Source organism: Dermacentor albipictus, chromosome 1 (assembly GCF_038994185.2).
Source record: "Dermacentor albipictus isolate Rhodes 1998 colony chromosome 1, USDA_Dalb.pri_finalv2, whole genome shotgun sequence".
In the NCBI taxonomy this organism is placed as follows: Eukaryota; Metazoa; Arthropoda; class Arachnida; order Ixodida; family Ixodidae; genus Dermacentor; species Dermacentor albipictus.
Genome location: NC_091821.1, coordinates 70570224 through 70581210, shown reverse-complemented (window position 1 = coordinate 70581210; position 10987 = coordinate 70570224). Strand labels below are relative to the sequence as shown.

The window sequence follows — 10987 nt, the reverse complement described above, 5'->3', positions numbered from 1 at the left end:
ACACCCATCTGTGTGGGTGTTGGAAGGGTGTACACTCTTATCTCTAGCGTGTATGGAAGGCAGGTTCGGCAGTACACGCCTTCAATTACTACTATGTACAGCGATCCACGCACAACTATTGCGTGTGCCAGAAGGTTCAAGTTCGGCTACCAAACGCACCGTCGAACAGCCGGCCTTAAAGCTTCGATGGGCATACACAACACCTATAAGTGTGGATCACATTACATATTAGTAATTCATGGTGTATATTGGAAAACCTGCATTCGCTGCACAAATACAAGCTAGCAAACTTGACACTTTTGAGCATGTATATCAACACCAAGGCTATCATGATTTCCATATCCAAATAACATGCAACACAGACTGGTAAGATATATGCTGCATTTTCAAGAAAATGCAACTATATTTATTGCATGCTGCAATACAGAGTACAATATATACATAAATCACATTAAATATAAACATGCACAATCACCAAACACATCGGTAAGTACAAGAACATGTACATTTCCCACAAAGGTATCTAAAATATAAGTATTGATCAAATCTGTTATTAGAGAAGAAACTATGTATAGCGGCACTGAAATAGCCTGGGTTGATTCGCAGTGTTTTGGGCCACATAAAGGAATAAATTTTTAGTATTAGGCTCCAGTGAATGAAAATTCAAGTTCTGATGACTTAAAAAAAGGCATATTGCAAAGGTGAATTAGGGAAGCAATTGAAATGCAGAGCAAACGCACAAGAAAGACACCTGTTATTTTGTACACTAATGTAATCCCAAAACATTATGAAAAGTTTGGAAAGTCGATGTAAAGCAGAACTGGCCAACATTTTTCAGACTGAAACAATACTTCCCAAGCATAGACATGCTTTAAGTGAGGTTTAAGCCAGGAGCCTTATTGGTAATTTTCTATTTCCCACAAGATTACTTGAGCACAATAATACGTAGAATTTTTAGTGCCTACATAGTTTGTCCTCTTTCGTGAAACGAGAGTTCTCTGGGCTAAAGGTGCTGTGTAGCGGTTTTTCTAACTACAATACCAGTCTCTATAAATTTTTGTTTTGTAACTCGAAGGCACTGGTACATATACAATATGTAGTTTGAAAATAGGTTCTTTTCTTACTATAAATCAAGAGTGCACATTCCAGATCTACTAGTGCCTGGGTGCAAACTGCAGTAGGAGGCCTGATAAAAACAAACCACTGTTGATTAAACGATTTAGCTGAGCACAAAATGTGGACAGTGTTTTAAAATACCTAGTAAATTTCTAAATTATTTGCACTTGGATGCAGTAATTCAAGATTAAGGCGTGCTGTAGCATGTGAGCATGCAAATTAGCAAACTTCGTTTAATAAATTAGCCATACTCTGGTTACTAAAAGAACACAGGCATAGGCAGTCATGCAAAAGTTCAAGTTAAATATCACACTGTTAACATTTGCCAGCAAATGGTCGTATCAAACATCATAATTATACTGAACAAGGGTAGTTTCTTGGGATAGTTTGCAATGAATGAGATAAAATTACGTACAGCTTGAATGACAAGAACTGCGAGAGATGACAGACTGCGTTGACTTCCAACATTTTATTACGTTGCCACATCATGTGTATATGTACAAAAGCGGGCATGCGCAGAATGAGTCACAAGGGGTGTCTAACAGCAAATGACTGTAGTAAGAACATCGTCCTTTGAAAAAAATAAACATTAGAATTTCTATCTGTTGAGATACAAGACTTCACTAGGGGTCAGCACGATAGAGGGGTCACTAACGCACACACTAACCAGTTTTCTAGTGGAATCTGCTTCTATAGTTACCCGGATGACCTGTGTCTCGCTAAAGCTTCCGTACCTTCAAAGAGGGGCACGCAGCCGCAGTCCCAGCAATGGATGCCGAAGTGGCCTTGAACAATGTTATGGACGTTGTTATCGTGCTCTCCTAAATGATTGTTTAGGCGCCTGCCTGTCTGTCCAACAAAGTCAAATGAGATATTGTAAAGCTTTGCCTCCTTAACAGCCTCAATAAATCTTGCTCACACGAGATGCAACATAGTGTTGCTGCACAGGTTGATTGCCTTTCTTGGGTTGGCTACCCTTTGGCCTTAATTTCAGCCATAGCGGAACAGCTTCTGAAGTGCACAAAACATGATGAGCACGCTCGGTCAAGGAACCAGCCGGTTGAAAGACACAGGTTTGCAGTGCTATTGTATGTTCATGACGTCTCCCATAGGCTAAAAAAGATTGGGGAACCTGCAGGAATCACAGTCTTTTCTCAGCCCCGGAAAAGCTGGCAAGGCTTTGTAAGCGTGTAAACGCGCCTAAATCGCATCAGAGTTGTTGCTCTGCCGGGCACAGAAAACGTTTTGCGATGTGTGCAACGAATGTGGTTTCGCAAATTCCCATTTTGAGGCAGTAAATATATTGGACAGACAGGCAGGCGCCTAAATGATCGTTTAAGAGAGCACTATAACAACGTCAATAACACTGTTCAAGGCCACTTGGGCATTCATTGCCGGGACTGCGGTTGCATGGCCCTCTTTGAAGATACGGAAGTTCTAGCGAGACACAGCTCACCCAGTAAATTATTGAAGCTGATTTCACCAGAAAACTGGGTAGTGTGTGCGTTAGTGCCCCCTCTATCACGCTGACCCCTAGAGAAATTTTGTATCTAAACAGATAGAAATTGTGATGCTTTTTTTTTCAAGTAACATGTTCTTTTTACAATGACTTGCTGTTAGAACACCCCTTGTGACTGGCTTTCATTTTCTGCGCATGACCCCTCTTATGTTTACACACACGATGTGTCAACGCAATAAAATATTGTTGAAAGTCAGTGGAGTGTGTCTGTCGCAGTCCTTGTCCTTCACGCTGTACATCATTTTTTATACTGAACAGCCAATATTGATTCAAAATTAGAAAAATATAGTACACATCCGAGCTGCAAAAATGCAAGTCATGCAGCGAATGGCCTTTAGCTCTCCAAAAGAAAAAGAAATGTTCACGGTTAACCACGAGGTGCAGGGACTCCATTCTCTGAGCATCTTGACCAACGCAGCGCATGGCATTGCTGGAATCTTGAATCCTGCATTAGCAAAATAAGAAGAGAATCATGAGAATTCAGTCCGTGCAATTACACATGTATTTTGCGGAAAATTTGATAAAGCAACAAGCTCCTCAAAGTAACAAACTTAATTAATGTGATTGGGCAGAATGCACCGCTCAGGCAACTGGGCAAGACAAGTGAAAGGTAGGAGAAGTTTCTATTTTGCAAATTAAGGAATTGCATGTTACTGTGAATGCTAAACCACTATGTCATTGTGAACACAAGGCACATACAGCAGCAAAAACATATAAATTTACAGTAGCCTTTTCATCATAGAAAATAAGAGTGAAGAAAATTTAAAGACTACCAATGACATCTCTCAACATAGACATTTGTCCAAGAGTGTGTACGTGACCCTAATACAAAATTGACATTATGAAATCTGCAATATATCTGCATTACACTTTATAAGTACTGCAGGTGAGAAGCTTACGGGATATGGCACATTAAGAGTGAAATGCACAAGGCATTAAAAATGACTGTTTTTACACAACATTATTACACTAGGAGACAAAGAGTACTGTTTTCCAGAGAGTGCACACAAAATGAAAATGAGGGAATCCCCACTGGCATTCTCATTTGCCCTGCAATACATGCATCCAGCCCAACAATATCCAACTCTCCAATGCACTTTATTAGACATTTTCTGCATCCTAAAATTTATCGTGTATTTCTTATTTACTAATTTAGTAAGAATTGGCATTTTGGCATACTTTCCTCGAAAATTTAGCATGTGTTGTCAACTATTTTTCTTAGAGCACGCCCCCATCTTTCAATGGGTTAGCTTGGCGATGCACTGACAAGTAATATTCCCTTATTTAAACTTATGATCCTTCCTCATGCTCCCACTTCATGCTCTAAACTGTGATGCCCCTCCGACGCAGTTTATGTTAATCTGTGACTATTTACATGGTCCTTCTTTCTGTAGCCTCTCAACTAGAGCCTGAAATTTCTTGTCTCCTTGAACAATCGTCTTTCTTGCCCATAACAAATTGCACGGTTACCCCTCATAGGGGGGGGGGGGGGACTGTTTATGAGTTTTCACATATTCAATGAACCTCAGGGACACAACCATTTCTCATCCTGTGTTGCTACTACCTGCATGAGTCACAATGGTTGTAAATTGGCTACCTGCCCTCTCTCTGAGCATGTGTTGGTGGGCTAGTTGGTTAAGCATGATTACAAAAAACGGCGCCGAATAAAACAACACACGAAGAAGGGAAACACGAGACAGCACGCTATGTAAAGAAATAAAACATTCAGTTGTTAGTGCGCCTACGTGCTGTCTCGTGTTTCCCTTCTTCGTGTGTTGTTTTATTCGGCGCCGTTTTTTGTAATCATGCCCTCTCTCGCTTTTTTTCCGTCCTGTAATGGCTAGGTTCAACATGGTCAAGTTGTTTGAAAACTGTCTAGCCTCAACCAATACTTTGTGTAGTTTCAAAATTGTGAAACATTCATTTTTCAAACTTTGTCCCAAATTAAGCATGAGACATTTTCATGATGCAAATGAGGTAAGGTTGTGCTTAGAGACTATGATAGGCCTGCTATATCCTGCAAAACTGTGTGAAATGAAATATGCTTGCAATTTTCATGAGCAGCTAGCTCAGTACAATTAGGCACATTACCTGCGGAAACGTTTTTTTAACGCTCCCGAGAGGTCGTGGTTTCTTGTAATTTCTTCAAATCCCTTGCAGTGTAGATTGCAATCCGGTGCATTTTGATTTCGATATTGTATTCAAAATAAAAACAGCTGAAATTTTAAGGTATTGATAATTATATGGGAATAAATTAAAGGTAGAAGAGTGTAATGCAATGAGCAAATAAGCTCATTGCAGGGAGTAAACAAATATTCCTTTCCTGCAAATAAATTGGTAGCAGAAAGGTCATACAAAATTAGCAGTGAATGCACAATAAAGAATATGATGCTACAATGCCCCGGCATTCTGTGAATATTCTTGCACAAAGAAAATCCTCATTATGAAAGACCATCAAGAAAATGCAAATGTATACTTTGGATCAGCAGTCATACCTGCAGTATGCACTGTACCATCGGCAATATTTACAACCACAGACAACTGCACATCATATCAAGCTTAGGCGGCCAAGGAGCCTGAGTTTTAAATTATAACTTGACTTATTATATTACACTACACAACTATATCTACTTACAATGTTGTCTTCTCAACTGCTTTCAAGAAGACATTAACCATCTGTCTGAAGGCGAACGCAAGTGGCTTGCTCTTGGTGGGGGGCGCCAAGGCTGGGCATTGTGAAATTGCTGCTGCCATCTGCATGACCTGCGAGAAACGACGCTCTAAGTACAAGATAAACAAATGCTATTAGAGCAAAAGACAAGATCATTGACAATGAGCCTCGTTTTGGTTTGCACGAGAAAAGCCAAGAATATGGACTTTGTGCTGCTTACTTAAGAAGAAGCAAGCCTCCTTCCAGATGCTGCAGTCATGCATTAAGATTGTCACACAGCTGCATGCTCATATGCTGCTGTCGCCAGTACGCTTTGAAGTTTATTATTTCAAGTTAAATTGATTATTGTGTTTTCTTGCCAATTCTTGACAAACAGACCAGCAATGAAGTAGCTCACTTACACACATACTCCCTTTTGAGGAGCGAATTCACACACACGCACGCATGCATGGGCGCGCACACACACGCGCACACACATGCCTCTACCACATGAGCAGCTTCCTACGCTTCACACACATTTTTTTAATCCTGTGTCACTCCTACTGCTAAGGCATAAAAAATTCTTTGAGTTACCAACCCCAAACTCCTCAACCTACACCTCCAGCTTAAACACTTTCGCGAGAGCCAGGACAAGCCTTCTAGCTTCCCCAGTGCTCCAAACTGTAGTTACGAATTTCAATAGGGCTATAGGCGACAGCTCTCGAAGGGTATGCAAACTACCCGGAGACCTAAAGCTTGTATATGATACCTCTAAAGCACAACACTTCAAATTTTCAAAATTCATTAAAGCTCCTGAAGACAATTGCTATATACGTAGAACGTCTCGAATAACCTGCCGCTAATAATTTCAGCGGTTGTCTGCATCAAAAGAAATGTGGGCTAATGAGAAATCCACGTCTTTAAGATCGGAACTAGTGTAATGGCGAAACACACTACCAGATTTCTTAATCATTTATTTATGCTCTGGATGTAATGTTCCTTTCACAATAACAATCAAGGATATCGATCCATCAGGGCATGGGAGGAAAAAGGACGAAGCGTATACCTGGCGCCTTCCCACTGGTGCTCCAGAGAAACGGCGCCTCATACAGCAGTTGTCCAGAGTGGCTTGAAACCAAACTCGGCTTTCAGGCGGGAACACTCGCTGCACCAAATCGGAAGAGTTTTATTGCGAGTAAAACTACCGGCCTCATGCAATACATACGCACGCACACAAAACGCACTCACACGCACACACAAGTATACGCACTCTCAAAGCGCAGACACAAAAGTGCGCACGCACACATTGATGCACACAAACAAGCACACATACATGCATGCAGGCAGACACGCTAACACGTGCTCGCACACACAGCGACCCACAGGCAACACACTCACAAAACACGTACGCACTAGACACGCGCAAACACGCCGGCCCATACAAACCGGCATGTACTGTACGCGCGCGCGCGCGCGCACACACACACACACACACACACACACACACACACACACACAAAGCGAGCTGAGCTGAGCGCGCACGCACGCACGCACGCACACACACACAAATCGAGCCGAGCGCGAGCACGCGCACACGCGCAGACAAAGCGAGCCGAAAAAATGCTGAGGGCGTCCGGCAAGCAGCAACAGCAGCACGCGACCGCATCAGGGAGAACCAATACCGCGCCGGTTCTTTCGAAAGGTGGCAAAGCCAGTCGTCCCTTTTCTACGCGACGCAAAAGTGGTCGACCACATTTAACTGAAGTGCGAACGACCGTATTACAAGCCGCCGCGCTGAACGCACAAGAGAATCACATCAATGAACGCCCAAGCGCTGAGAAACAAAGCGTAACTATGCAGGCGCACCACACCCGATGTAGATTTGACAAACATTAGTCACACGGGACGCGATCGAGGTAGTTCACTTGCCCTAGTAGGAGTGCAGCTGCTCTTGCTCTTACATTAGCGAATTATGAATTATGCTACGAGATCACAGTGAGATATTTCTAAAGCGAACAAAACAAATACCAAATAAACGGGCACTTGCCTGAAAATTTCCGTCATGCCAGTACAACCGACCGGGCACGTTGCAACTTCTCGTTTCAGCCTTCGTGGATCCATCTTCCAGTGCGTACGAACGCTTTGCTTTGAAGTGGGGCACGAGTAATACACAAAGCAAGGGCCACATCTTTTTCTACCCCGCGCGCAAAACTAATCACACGTTTAAAATTATTTCGCACAGCGCGCGACGCGAACGCACGCGAAAACGAGCATGATGGCGCAGCTTCCGCCTTCCCGTCCTGCCGCGCGCCGAAGTGATGGTACAGCGTCGGCCGTCACTTCCGGTCGCTTTTCATTGGGCATGGGGTGGCCGCGCAAATTGAACGTTTATTCTGACAGGTTTGCTTGCTCGCATGGCCGCCTGTTTGCTGCTGCTTCGTTGTGGTCTCTAACTAGAGCGGTGAGGCGGGTAGTTGCTACTACGTTTCGTGCCGAGCATTTTATTTTGGGGTGGGGGGCGCAGTCTGTGCTGCATCACTGAGGGTACAGTACACAAATCGGGACCGTGAGCGAGACGATCGGCGCTCTTCTGCTGGTGCGATTAGATTATTTGCTGCGTCCGAACGAAGCAACTTTGCGAGGTCACAGCGTAGTTTCAGGGATAAAGACGCGCACATCTTGGTCGTGCGACAGCGACGCGTAAACATTCATGAGGAGACTGAAGACTGCGTTTGCAAGTGCGTATGCTCTGGATAAGAAATTACAGCTTTGACGACACCAGCCCTTAATATATAGGCTCAGCCTTACAAACTGTATTTGAGGATGCATTTAGAAAGCAGATCAGTAGCTTAGTAAACCTCTGAATGAATTAGGCAAGGTACGTGGAAATTCGGGTTTGAGAACTTCCAACGTGATCTCGCCTCTATAAGTCTTCTTTATGGATTCACCATGCAAATTGTACGTTGATGCCATTGTACAGCAGAGGCTCGTCTAACAGCACGTCCCTGTTTGCTCAGAAATGTATCCGAACAGCTTCTTCCATTTCACCACTTTTTGTTGGGCTATTAAGGGCACCGAAATATTAGTGCAGAATTGCGCAAGTTGCTCTCGTATTGTCGCTCTGCTACTGCAGTTTTTCTAGAAGTGTTTAATTGCATGTTAATATTCCTGTGAGCACGAAAAATAATGATAATGGAATTGTAAGTGAAAGGGCGTTCTTTTTCTGGATGATATATTTTTGGAGTGGCCGTCATGCCAGTAACATCAGAACCCTTGAAGAAATATCGACAGTCACTTAGGAATGCGAAAACTTAATCCCTTCACGCATCGACACCTGCAATTGTCACGTGACCATGATACGTTAGTTCATACATTCTACGTGTTCTTCACAATTCTACCTTAATCTCACGTAATGCACCGTGCTATAGTTTGTACGAACCTTAATGCAATTTATTCCACCCTTATTCACATTATTTACCCATAATTGCTCATAATTAACGTTGTTGTATTTACTACCTTCTGTATCACTACTGACGTCATACAAGACGGTGATGACTTCACATTTTATTTATTATACATACATTCAAGGCCTAGCAGGCACAACAGAAAGGAGTGGTGAAGATATGCAATAATTGCAATGCAACGCAAGAATAGAAAATCAAACCATAAGATAATTTGAACGGTGACCTTGAATTAGTGGTGTCACAAATTGAGACTGTGGAGGCGGGAAGGCGGTTGCGTTCAGTGGCTGTTCTTGGCAAAAAGGAAGAATGGCACATCAATTTTGTGTTGATGGTCGATGCGAGACGAGAACTTGGTGTGGTGAAAAGATTTTCTTTACGAGAAGGGTTAAATTAGCATATTCTATGAAAAAGACAGAGACGAAAGTATTTGCGACGTAACCAAAGGTCAGGTTCACCTAGTGTTTTTTTCATGGACGTGACGCTAGACTGAAGTGAATAATCTGAGAGAATAAAACGGGCGGCGCGATTCTGAATGCTCTCTGAATGCTTTCAAGGGAAATGACAAGATTGGCCTGAGCAGGGTCCCGTATGGATTGCTGTTGCGGAGAACGCCACCTTTCCTACCTGAAAGGCCATGAAATGCTTTCGCATTAAAAATGCAGTACATACACACATTGCTCAATGCGTGGACGTGTACAGGTTACTCAGATTTATGCATCAATACGTTCAACACCCTTCAGGCGTCGATTTAACACCCTTCTTCGAGCAAAGTCACACCTTATGTGTGCTATACACCCTTGTGATAAGGTGCTTTGGCCGAAAAGGGTGCTAAAAGGGTGTGGGCGTGGGTGTAAATGACGAAAGCACCCCTATTAACACCCATAAGGGTGTAAAAATGTTTAGTGTGCGTCTGACGCTGTTACCCAAATGTGTCGGGTGCCCTGGATCCGCATATAAGGTGTACCTCGTTACATATGTCCTCCCAGAGCCGAGTTCCTGTGGCTTCAGATTAGCGGTACCACCAAACTGTATGCGGAGTGTTGAAGTCAGCGCACACAAAAAGGTGCACCCAAGGCGTCCAAATTATACTAGATGGCGTTGAAATGAGTGTGTGCGTCAGCGGAGAGATCTGTACACGTTGAGTATATGTAGCTACTGCAACTGTTCTTGCCCTGTGTAATGACTTCAAGAACTTTTTGTGGGATATAGATGTTTATTGTGTGGGAGTGGCGCGTTAAGTTTTTTTTTGATGCCAGGGCTCACACAAGTGGAGATCCACCCGCAAAAGTGGCGAAGCCGGATAGAGAAGGGGAGCAGTTTGGTTCCTGTAGGAGGATAATATCAGGAGGGTGCGTGGACACAGCAGCGTACTGTTGCAGGGATGCCATTTTTTGACGGTATCACCTGCAGTTACACCAGCGGACCACAAGGGGCGCCATCTTGTTCGTGAGAGGAAGTGGATGGGCGTGTGTATGGGTGCAATCTTCTTGCCCCTGTGAATGGTGGCTGGGGCCGCACGGATTGGTAAGCCGGCAGAGGAGCGCCTATAGAACCCAAACGGGAGACTAAATCGGCGAATAGGGCATGTGTCCGCTCTGATGCGTGTATGATGGTGATGATCTCCTGCCGGAGCGCTAGAGATTCCTGCCACGCGTTCTCTATCCTGTTCGTTAGCAGCATCCACATTTGTGGACAGACACTCTTTCAAAAGCCGAGTATTGTTGAGCGAAAAGTTGCGAGGTATTAAAATTGCGCACCTTTCTTAGTCTGGACCATGATTTACTCAGCTACCAAAGGAGGACGTCATAGGTCAGTTGAAGCCACATTAAAGAAAATAATAATGAAATTGAGCCTCCTTGCATATCTTCCTCTTCGCTACCACTGTCCACATTTGTGGAATTTTTTTAAAGCCAAGTGTACCTCAATGAATTGTTCCGAGGCATTTAAATTGCACGCGTTTATCAGCCTGAATCATGGTTTACCATGCTTCCAAAGGAGAGCACCATATGTCGGCTGAGGCGACCATTAGAAAATAAGAATGGCTGCGAGCAACTCATGAGATGCTGTCACTACTTGTGTCCACAATTGTGGATTGTGGACACAGCTCTTTGGCTTCAAAATCCTTTTAAGGTAACCACATTTTTTTCTAAAGCAGTTACTAAAATAGTTTCGAAAACAGTTCTAAAAACAGGTACTAATTTGCTTGCCCACAATTGTGGACACATCTTTCTGGCTTCA

The 10987-nt window shown here is 43.4% G+C and overlaps 1 long non-coding RNA gene across 1 annotated transcript; it reads right to left on the bottom strand.

Annotated features, from left to right (window-relative positions):
• Window positions 1–2618: 2618 nt before the first annotated feature.
• LOC135906724 (uncharacterized) lies at window positions 2619–6768 on the bottom strand. Its single transcript, XR_010565819.2, has 3 exons — window positions 6352–6768; window positions 5271–5398; window positions 2619–3080 (listed from the first exon to the last, which is right to left on the bottom strand). It is a non-coding gene; the product is annotated as an uncharacterized lncRNA (long non-coding RNA).
• Between the last annotated feature and the right edge of the window lie 4219 nt (window positions 6769–10987).